This window comes from Colossoma macropomum, unplaced genomic scaffold, assembly GCF_904425465.1.
Source record: "Colossoma macropomum unplaced genomic scaffold, Colossoma_macropomum, whole genome shotgun sequence".
Classification (NCBI taxonomy): domain Eukaryota; kingdom Metazoa; phylum Chordata; class Actinopteri; order Characiformes; family Serrasalmidae; genus Colossoma; species Colossoma macropomum.
This window is the reverse complement of record NW_023494792.1, coordinates 9,583,638-9,595,707: the sequence shown is the minus strand read 5'-3', so window position 1 is coordinate 9,595,707 and position 12,070 is coordinate 9,583,638. Positions and strand designations below refer to the sequence as shown.

The 12,070-nt window shown below is 38.7% G+C and overlaps 1 long non-coding RNA gene across 1 annotated transcript; it reads left to right on the top strand.

Moving 5' to 3' along the window:
* The first annotated feature begins 216 nt into the window (after window positions 1-216).
* LOC118811290 lies at window positions 217-12,070 on the top strand. Its single transcript, XR_005007471.1, has 3 exons — window positions 217-323; window positions 1,773-2,090; window positions 11,671-12,070. It is a non-coding gene; the product is annotated as an uncharacterized LOC118811290 (long non-coding RNA).

Below are 12,070 nucleotides of genomic sequence, written 5' to 3'. Positions count from 1 at the left end.
GCTGCTGTCCCATCAGTGCTGAAGTATTTCAACAGTTATGGGAATGAAGCTGCTTTCTTTATTCCTGTCTCTTCTGTCTTTCAGGTGTGTGGCAGCGCTCCTCCTTCTGGAAATTTCCCATCACTTGCAGCGAGCAGGCTGGGGGTTGGTTTCTGTCTTTGGTTATCTAGCTGTATGAGTCTTAACACATGTCATAAAGCTAGATAACCGAAAGTAGAAATGATTCTCAAAATCTTCTTCTTCATGTTGGGTTCTGGTGCAGAAGCTGGAGCAACAGTCTCAGCAGCTGCTAATGAAGCCACTGGACTCCCTCCTCTATACAGGTAGAGAAAACTACCTGTACTGTACTGTTTGAGATTGAGTGACTCTTTTCAGTTAGGACTGAAGCAGACATATGGCCCATATGTTTTTTTTAAAGATATGTCTTGTGAGTTGATGCTATAGCTTAAAGGATGCAGCAGTTAATATTAGCAAAAGATAACATTAGAAATGTGCATTGGGGAACACAAGCTATCAGGTTTTAATTACACTTGTATATCTGATGTCAGAGGGATATTAATAAAACGTCTAATAAAGGCCGAAGATTGCAATGAGCTTAAGTAAGACATTTGGGGCCATTTCAGAGCATTTTATAATTGAAAGTATATTACGTTGTAAGGAAGTACTTATAAGCACTTTGTCTTTATTTTTTTAATTGCTCTTTTTGTTTTTATTTATTTTATTTGTGCAAAGCAGCTTGAATTGCCTTTGTCTGTGAGATGTGCTAAACAAATAAACTTGCCTTGCCTTACTGTAAGGGACCATTTTGTTTTCATATATGGATGCATAACTGTAGTAAAACATCAACACAAGACAGGTTTATTAGCGCATTTCATACATAAAGTCACAGTGTTTTATATAAATAAATGCAAAAAGAACACCAGAAGGAAAATTAAAGACAAAGTGCTAATGTATTTATAATACAAGGAGAAATACAATAAAATAAGTGAGAATTAATCAACCCATAGGATAACAGTATAGCATTTAACCTCTAGAGGAGTTGATTAAACCTAGGACAACAAGTACACTTAAGTTATACTTGTGCTTCTGTAATATATGAATGAAGCTCTGTTTGTTAGTATATTAGATAAACTTGCATTTTCATTCTTTCTGAAAGAAATGACACAATACTGTTTTGTGTTCAGTGATGGACAGTGATAGATGATTAGATTCAGTCATTGCCCGTGGTGTAGCATTAACTTTCACATTAGTATGGCTGCAAATGTGCCTTCTCTTCGCTTTTTTTAGACTCTTAAGTCTTTATCAATGGAAACATGTTTATCATTGCAGACTTTACTGTGGCACTGTGTTGTGTGACTGAAATATTAATTATTGTACATTAATGATTAGTTATAGTAGTCTAAACCATTTAATATTGAAGTGAAGTTTAAAATTAGTTTTTATTTATCTTTTCCATTTTATAGTGAAATTACGGTGTTATGCTGTGGCAGAGTGAATGGTGTCTGTATGTCCCTATGTTCTAAAACAGTTTCATTTTCATTACCAGATAAAGTTTAGTTTTTAAGGAAATTTTAATCTTCTCATAGCAAGATGGCGCTTCGTCCTGCCGTCACGTGTACTAGGCAGCCGAACATATACAGTATTGAACGTATGCAATGCAGCATCTGTGAAACAAACCGACATGCGGTTGCCATGGTACCAGCTTGGCAATAATAACAAGGATTGTTTTGTAATGCCTCATTTTCATTTTCTCTTTCTGGCTCTCCCCTCAGAGTGCTCTCCCCATCCGCAACATGGCGTAATGAAGTAACATGACAGGAGCACAGGCAGCATGCTGTAGAGGAGGCAGGAGAGACAGAGGCATGCAGGGAGGGAAAAAGCCTCCGTCTGTGAGCACCGTCCGTCTCCTCATGCCTGGAAAGCTCTGGTGCCATCTGTGGCCCTCTGGGGGACGGGGGAAGCCATGCCCGTGCCACCGGCGACAAAGCCCCCTGTCAGCTCCCTGGAGCCAGGCGCAATGAGGGAGGGAGGGAGGCCATCTTGAGGGAAATCTCACTGAAACAGCTAAGATGGCTGGACTGGCACACGAGGTGAGTTGCATCATGGTCTTTTTCATTATTTGAGGATAGAATTGTGTGTGTGTGTGTGTGTGTAAGCATATATCTGTGTGTATGCGTTTGATTGGTTTGCCACTGAGGCTCATCTCTGTGCCTATCTGATCTTACTATACTAATTAGCAGAGAGGGGTTTTTGGGGAGGGCTATGAGAGTGCAGCACAGGAGGAGGGGAGGCAAAGAAAACAAATGAACTGGCACCGATTGCAGCACAGCCTGCCATCTTCCTTTGTTAGGATCGCTTTGTGCTTCTCTAACATGTGAATGAGCATCAAGCGCCGTTCGTTAAGGGAGTTTCTAGTTGCCACACGGTTACCTTTACATTGTAACTGTAACTCAACCGCATTACATTTCCTATTCTGTCTTCTGACACCTGAGTGCTAATTCATATAAGAAACACCATGTAGGTAAAAGGCATTTTTGGGTTATATATGTGTTTCTAGATTATTTCTCGTACACTCCACAAGTAGTTATCATAATTCTATCTATCATACAATACAAGTATTTCGTTGCTGCCAGAACAAAACCTTGTATTCCCAAAAAGGCAACTTTTCAAGAGTTAATATAATGGGATTGTCTTCTAAGTGTTGTTTTGGGAATTTCTGTTGGTCTAGTCTTCATTAAATTTCCACATAATATTGAAGGGTTCATATCTTACATTTTTCTTACATTCTACTTTTTTCCCTGAGGTCCCCTGAGGTTTTTACATTACTATTTTCTAACCTTTCTTAATCCCTTAGAATTAAATGGGCTGATTTTGTCACTGTGCCTTTAAAACTAATATAAGTAAATGCCCTTTGTTGTGATTGGCTGCCCTGAACTGTGCCTCATTCAAAAAGTAGTCTGGGATGAAACACTCCTTATAACTTCCACAAGAGTGAACAGGCCACTGCAGGCTGAGCAGGCAGATGCATGTAAATTGATTAGTCTTCACTAAAACAATTAATTCAGCAGGCTTTTCTTGAAACATAATTTCCATTTATGAAATGCATGGATTGCGGAGTAAAAAAATACGCTTTGAAACTGGTATGTTTCAAACTACATCAACCTCTTTTGAACTGCTTTTTGAGGAAAATTCTACTAGTTTGGCTTGATATGGGTCCTATAAAGCCAGCTGTTGTTTTCATATGATGCAAAAAAAAATGAGATACAAGGTTATGATCAGACAGTTGTACAGCATTATATACAATTATATACAGTATGTCATATACAATAGGTCTTACTCATCAATTGGCAACGGATATTTTGTATTCCTACTGTTTCTTATTTGTATATGTTTGACTTATACTGAGAAAATAAAATGAAATGAATTAGGCTGCAAGGAATTCTATATTTGTTACATTGTACTTGTACTATGTAATGCTGTACATTCAAGTACAGTATTAGAGCTTTATTTGTTTTAAATAAGCAAGTAAGTCTTTAACCTCTATAATAGGTATTCATATAGGTAACTTTCACCTTATCTTATATATACAGACATACATACATATCTAGGATAAACTCTCTGAATCTTCCTCCTGTGTTAGAACAGCATGTTTACATTCCCTGTGAAACTTTTTTTTGGGAGATGCAGAGCTGTGGGAAATTTGCATCTATACTGCACTTATTTACAATTCAAATCTTTTTTTCCTAAAGTAAATAGTTTTGTTTGCAGTCAGGGGTGGATAACGAGAGGAAAATGGAGAGGAGACAATAAAGCAACTAGCGCTGCTAATGAGTGGGGCCGAGCAAAGATCCTCTTGACATAGTTGCATTGAAAGGGAAGAAAAGGGCCAAAGCCTAAGCCTGCGTGTGTGAATGAGAGAGGCAGCATCCCAGAGGCACTTCCCATACACCCTGTGCAAACTGCACCCTGCACCATTCTGCGGCTTTCACTCTTCTCCGTTCCCTCCTCAATTCCAGACCTTAGTCCGGATTCATTGCTTGTAAAAATGTCAGTTGGTTGAATAAGTGAGTCAAAGAATGAACAGTTGAATGGATGAATGTGTGAATGAATAGATCTCCAGAATACTTCACATTTCCCAAGATATTATCTGCAGCATTAACTCTAAAATGAGAAAAGATGCAGTTTATTCTGCTGTGGATTAATGAGTTAATGTCATCCTGTTTTAGCTGAATTAATGTTGATTTTTACATTATGAAGTTTACTTGAATACATAGAGGCCCAGAGACCAGGAAATGTAGAATTTGTTTTCCTTTTCTACACTGTTAAAGGTGCCAGAAAGGGTTTTTGGAGCAGTGCCATAGAAGAACCAGTTTTGGTTCAATAAAGAACCTTTCAGTGCATGTTTTTATTTAATGATCTATAGCACTTATATGTCCAAGCCAAAAACTGTAGAGGAGGATTTGAAGGGTTTTGTCGCAAAATACATTATAGACAGCTTTCAGAAATTTTCTCTTTTTGTGATATACTTGGTATTAGTTATGGACTTTTTCTATGTTACTTTTTCTATTAGTTGTGAGCGTTTTCCATTGTACATCAGCTGTTAATCTTTTCAGAAAGTACGTGATTGCTGGATGCCATAGCTAGGGGTGAGCGTTTATTGATAGCGTAATTACTTACATCACAATGTCACTATGCAGCATGTTGTGGATGTTGTCAGAACACTGACCCAACTGTGTGTTTCATTACAATGAGAGCATACTCAGTCCTCTTTAACTTGCAGCACAGTATGTGAATAAAAAGGTTTACAGTTTTATGCAATTTGGGACCCCTGGTTAAATATACATATATCCTCTACAGAGAACACATACTTAATGCACAGTATTTGTTTGTTTAATTTGACATACTGGGGACTAAAATTAAAGTTATGGTACATTTTACATATTTTTTCCAAAATGTTAAACTTAAAATAAATAAAGACTGCACACTTAAATTTGCAGAAAATGTCATATTTAACTCTGTAGAGAATTTGACAGATTTTCACTTAGAACATCAAAAAATCTGTTCAAACCTTTGCATACAACTGTGTATTGACAGTTTTTTATCAGTATTTCTTAAAATGTGGAGGTAGTGGGGCTTTTTGTCTGATCAAATTTATCAAACTAATATTAAGATTCATGTAGTGTATCGAGAAAATGTCTTGTGAAAATGATTATGATATTATGTACTTTGCATATCGCCTACTGCAAGTCATAGCTTTGCTTTTCCCTTTTATTAATCGCTTTACGTGGCTGTGTTGTATGCACACACTAAAAGAAAGCGGTGCAGTGGCGTGTTCTCTCCCTCCGCTCTCTGGCTCTCTGGCCGTGGCTGAGGCGGCACCTTCATGCCCCTGGCGCTCTCGGCCTCCATTTTGATTTGAGAGTGAGGGTGAGATGGGTGCAGGCTGCCATGGGGCCGGCAGCTGCAGCACCATGCCTTAATGAACAGAACGTGGTGTCTGCCATTATTATTCTGCCCCACTCGCGTCTTCCCTCCCTCAGTGGAGGGCCCCCCCACCCATAAAGAATCTCGCCGTTCCCACCATTGTCAGGACTGGTACTTCTCCAGTGCTGCTTGAAGGGGGGCAGGGTGGGAAAGCCCGAAGCAGACCAGACACGACCAGATGCCAAAGACATGAGACTGTTATGCAGATCGGAGAGCTTTTGTGAGTGAGAGCGTATGGGTGTGTGTACATACGTGTGTGTGTGTACAGGAGCAGGCCATAGGCCACCTGATCATGTTAATTGGTCTTCGCGCTGCTAATGCTTGTCTGGCAAAGATGGAGATGTTGGTTGCGGTGGTCTGAGTGAAAGAGGCATGTGGCCCCTGTCCAACATACATAAAGTATGTTAGCTCTGTAGCAATGCATACATACACTACATCGGTAGTAACGTTTAACTGTGCTGTTACTGCTTATATGGCTGGCTGTATTTTACAGTAGAACTGAAACATTTTACCCCCTAAATTCTCTGGGACCTGTATGTTTTATGCCTGCATATAACATATATATTATTTTCATAGTAGTTACTGAATAGTTAGTAGTTGCTGAATAATAAGTCTTAATGTTACTAAGTCTGAATATTAGAAAGTTCTCCCAATTTGTTTAGATCTGCAGTACATTGATAAAAAATAAAAGTGTAGTGTTAAAATTGGAAATGAGAAAATCTTACAGTAATACTAGCAGTGACTTCTGCTCTAATGTTACCACAGATTTTCCAAAATTTCTGTATAATTAAATGGTTGAGATAAAGAAAGTCATTCATGGTGGTTTAATATGAAATGCTCCATTTCAGAGAAACCACAGAATTGTTCACAGTGGTGGTGATAGGAACCAGACATCTGAAGAGTTTAATGTCTGTAAAAGCTCCCACACAGAAAACCATTACATGAAGTGGTCACAAATATTCTGCCTGATGTCTGAAACACAAATTTACATCAGTTTTGAAAGAAGGTTTTGGTCTAAAATATGTGTATATATATTTGTAGAAAAGAGATAAATGTAGGGTGTTGTAAGGCAAAACAGGCCCAAATGAAATAATAATATTATTTTTCTGATTTACCACTATTTTATCATTGTCAACATTACATATAAAAACTTAGAAGACGCATGAAGGTTATGTATGGTTTATTTGAGTTTTAAACATCGTTACTCCTGGTTTCTATCACCACCACTGTAAAGAAATCTGAGTGGGCAAGTTTCTCTATAATGCACCATTTCATATCAGATCACTTTGAATTATTCGGTTTGCATCTCAACTATTGAAATATGGAGAAATGTTGAATAATCAGTGGAATTCCCCTTTACGTTATGATACATTGAACAGTGGCACCTTCTGCAGGTTTAACTCTTCAGAGCAAAGAGATCAACAAATAATGAGGCAGACAGAGAGACTGAGGAAGAAAGACTGACAGAAAATGAGGGAAAATGAGGGAACAAAGGGTCAGTACACACTAAAGGACAGACCTTGCTAGTGATCTAGTTGGCAAAAATAAATGATGGCCAAAAACAACAGGGCAGAGAAAGGTGCCAGAGAGGCTGAGGATGGAAGAGACAAGGAGGTTGGTGCGTTTGGAGATTGATCGGTTTAGAGGAGGAAGAAAGGGGGGGGGGCATGTGACATTGACAGGGAGATGAGGCGCCATGTTTAGTTGCTACCTTAAATAAGAGCGCTGTGCTGTGGCAGCAGCTTAGGAAAGCCTTGCTCTGCACTGTGGCCTGCAGGCTCACACCACAGACACTCAGCATGTGTGGGATCCAGGGAAGGTGGTCAGTATGTTTGTGTTGTAAGAGACGCCGCAGTCAACTGGCACAGGGGCCAAAAGTGTTGAGGTGAAATCTACAACAAATCCTCTGTGCACATTTTTAGTATGCAGTTTTTGGAACTATGTAAAAATGTGCATATATCAAAGCTTCATATAGTGACAAAAATGCCTGTTTGAATTTACATGATTAAAATGTGGCAAGTAGTCAGGCATAAATAAAAAGTGCTACACAATTCTTGCCAAAACAAACACATTTAAATAAAACAATTGTCTTGATGTTATTTGTTTTATTTGTGTGCAACCACTTGCCACATTTTAATAATCAATCATTTTTTCAGTGTTACTTCTTTTTTAGTTCACTTTCATTTGCAAAGTGCCACCCTTTACATTGTGTGAACATTTCTTGCCGAATCGACCTGTAAAAATGGTCTGAAATCGCTTAGAAAGTACGCTTAAGTTAAGCATGTTTTCAGAGATACAATTTTTTATAAAGTATGTTTTTAACAATGTATTGTTTTAATATCAAATCATTTTAATAAATGATACTACATTCAATGAGCGTGATTGCAATGACATATATGGGCTGCTACACAAAATATAGCATGGTAAAATATAGCTAGCTTAATTCAAGATCAGACACAGTTAGCTCAAATTTAGGTCAAGTGCCTGGGGGGTCAAACTGCAAGATTTCAGTCTTTGTGTGTCATTGGGCCACCACTGATAACTCCAGCATCTCCTTAATGAGGTACAGTAAATCCTTATTTCATTTTCTGCTTAGGAGTGAGAATAGCTTTACAAGTGATTGTTTGGGTGTTCACACTAGCCGTGTATTCTTCACGTGTGGACCCTATAGATTACTTGATTTCAATGCTCACAGCACTGTTTTCACAAATGCACACGCCCACATTAGTGCATTGTTTTTAGTTGTACATTTCTCTTAGAGCAAATCCTTAAAAGCTGTTTTATCATGAAGGAGACACTTCATTATAATTATATTGGAGGTCAGTGTTCGGGTCACATCAAGCCAAGGCCTTTGGTACTTGTAAGTACTGACAATACGGAGGATTCACCAGCTTTGGCAGGAGTATTAAACCGCCCTCATACGCCATTCAAAGCCTTGGATGACATCCAATGTAGGTCAGGCCTAATCTTTGTCTGTTAATGCAACTTTGGCCGAGACTAATCTATCACAAAGAATGTCTTAAGTATCTCCCAGGAAGACAGAGAAGTTCTTCCAGTTCGGGCTTTTCAGATTAAAGGCTGTCTGCATGAGGGACCCAGAGGCAGGGGTCCTCCACTAAGAGTGAAATGAGAGTAAGGAAGAATTAGAGCTGGCCAGAGCTGCTAATACAGCGCTACTGGATAATCACACAGGGGGTTATGGGAGGGGTGGGCTGGAGTGTGACCTGCATTTTTATCGTTAAGTTTCTTTTTCATTGTCTTTCCCTCTTAAAAAAGTTTATTTTATTCTTGATTTACTGCACGCAGTCTATTACACATATGTCAGTGGGTTTACTGTAAGCTCTGCTAATATTATTATGAGTGAAAGGGAATAAATATGTGTTATACTGCAGTTTTCACGACACATTTTATCAAGAGTTTTTTTCTGCTTGGAATTATAAAGAAATATGTGTAGTAAAATAGTGAAAGATTAGGAAAGAACATAAGAGAGAGTCTGATGCTAGTCCATAAGTCTAATTTAGTTTTGGGAGCCAAAAGAGGACTATTTTTGCCGGTTGAGAAAAAGGACCAGTATTTAAAAATGTGAATATGAAAAAATATTTTTAAAAATACATAAAAAATTAATAAAAATGTAAAAAAATGACAATATGAATACAGTGATTTTTATCCCATGTCTCACATATACCGCACTGCACTAAATCAAATTAAATAGGCATAATTATGTTCTCTTTTTAATAAAACTTGTAGTTGCTTATGTTACACACAGTATGCTCAGAAGAAAATATTGTGACGTGACATAACGTAACATATGACATAACTAAATATGTAAATATTAGATATTTTAAAATAGTATTATAAAGTGCTTTAAATTACATTCTATTCTGTTAATACTAAACTGCTGTATATATATGTATATATATGTATATATATAAATACAAAGACTTTCAGCGGTCAATCAAGTTCAAGTTCATTGCTGCAGAGGCATCTTGACTGGCCAGTCCCACACACACTCCTCTGTCTCTGTCTCTGTCTCAGTCTCTCTCTCTCTCTCTCTCAGTCAGAGCTGCTCACCCTCTGACCTGTGTGGAGGTTGCTATGGTAGGGAGGCTGGCTGCCTCAGTAATGTGGCTGTGAAAAGGCGGTGCTGTCAGGGCCGTCTCGAGATGTGTGCTTGTCCTCCGCAGCTGGGCACGGCCCGAGAGCCTGGGAATGTCAGAGCCTCGACTTCAGCAGACACCCCCCTCACTCACCCCCAGCACTGCTGCACCCCCACCTACACCACATAGCCCCCCCACAGCTCCAGTCTAGCCGTTGCCTCAGCCCACCGTCTGCAGCCATGCAGCCCCATTCAAACCCCCTGTACCCCAGTGTACCCTCAACATCCCACCAACTGCAGTGTAGAGCTTTAACATTAGAGTTCCAGCATCAACATATGTCACACACAAAGGGGAGAAGTATCCACTGTTGGTGTGTGTGCGCATACTTGTTTTCATACATTTTCAGGACAACCTTTGTAGAAACATCGGACAGTAGTATGGGTAACCTACAGTGTCAGGACCTATAACATAATCGTGACTTTGTAAAGTGCTTTTAAAAGCTACATACATTTTTTAACTAAAAGGTTCTTACTGGCCATATCAATCTCATTAATATCTCAGTAGTTTCTCTCAGAAAAAAATGAGATCAGATGGAAAGACAAAGGAGACTTTTCCTGACGTCTCCTGCTGCTCAGATATTTCTCATGACCAAAAGAGTTGTAATCTCACATGCCTTGAGGTTTAGTTGAAATCTCAATAAACATTGTGCTTAGATTTGCAGCTGAACTAAATCCAATACTTAAAGCCTTCTCAGATTAGATGCTGTGAGTAACTATTTTAATTTTTATCTGTGCATAAGTATCACACATCTTCTTTTTGTCTAATGCTGTTAGAATTTTAGGGGAATCACTATTACGTCTCCTGAACCATCAAAGGTCAGCAGTCAGATTTTCCTCTGGGTGGAGTAAGGGTTAGGATTTGGCTTACAGGGAGACTTAATAAAGTTTCTCCTTACCTATTCGTAGTGCCATATTGTCGCTGTCCAAGAAAAAAAACAGATTTTTTTCTGAATTGTATTCTTCTTTTGAATATCATTTGAACACAGCAATTTCAGATTGTATTAAAACTTATATTGTGTGAAATTAAATGAGTGAACCAATAGAAATGCTCCAAAGCTTATAAAAATAAAATCTCTTTACATTAATTTACATAAATGTTTTTGGTCTGTCCTGTACAGTTACCACTTTGGGGATTCTATTTATTCATTTTTTGGACAGTGCTGATGTAGGACATAATGTATGACCCCACATCAGTGTATGAAAACAAGTGTGTGTCTGTGAGTTTACGGGGTGTTGATTCACTTTGGAAATGTAAGGTGAATGTAGAGTAAGCACATTTGTGTTAATTGTAGGCGAGACACAAGACTTGAGACTAAGGCAGACAAGTCCATTTGTTTGTCTGTTCTTCTACACAGTTCTAGTTCTTCTTCTGCCTCGACTGCCGTACTCAATGTGTGTGTGTGTGTGTGTGTGTGTGTGTGTGTTTTCGGTTTCCATTCTAGTCCTGCACGCTGCTGGGAGGGGAGGGAGAAATAAAAGAGAAGCGATTTGCATAAGCTGCATGAAGTCCAAATAGTGAGCGTGGTGAAAAAATAGATATCAAAGAGCAGCAAAAAGACAAAAAGGACAAACCCTGCGTTGTGGAGACAGAGGAGAGAAAGGCGAAGCTTGCATGGGAGAGTGGGGTGAAATTGACAGAGAAAGAGTCTGATCTGCTCCCCTACGGTGATAAAAGGGATCAGATCCTCTGTGTATCATTTCCAAACTGTGAAAGAGTTGACACTCTATTTGCAAAGTCTCATTGTAAGAGAGAAAAGAAAGATTGATCGACCAGCCTTTATTTTGTGTTTGACTACCGAGAAATGTATGGACACATTAAACCACTATGATCATTACTCTGCTGCAGTTTTCATACATCGTCCACCCGCACACTCTTTTGTACAAATATGTTAAAGTTTATTAATCGTTCACTTGCAATTATTTCATAAAAGTGTAACTGCACACTTGTGGAGCTCTTGCTATTTAAATGTGTAATTATGTCTGTGAAGTGACCCAAACCTCACAGCTTTTTTTTTTGCTTTGCTTTGCAGACATGGCTGAGAACTTAAACTACACCCTTGTGAGATGGTGAGATGTTCAACTGCGGTAGGAGAGACCGGACAACCTCAGTGGGCTTTGCAGAAGATCTTCTCTTGGAAAGAAGAATTAAGCTTATATGGTGTAACATTTCAGTGAAGAGATGTCCTGCATGTGTTTGGCTCAGCTTTTAAAATGTTAATGAACTTTTCTGTCTCATTGTGCATGTGTGGAGTCACAGTCTGTAGGGCAGATGTGCTGAACGTGAGTTTTATTGCTGCAGCTTTGGGGTCTACCTACTGGACTGTAAATGTTCACTGTGGTATATTTTATATTTTGGAAATGACTGTACAAAATGTGCAATTCTTTCACTTGTTTTGGACTCAAGATCTGTGAATAAACATTTTAAATAAA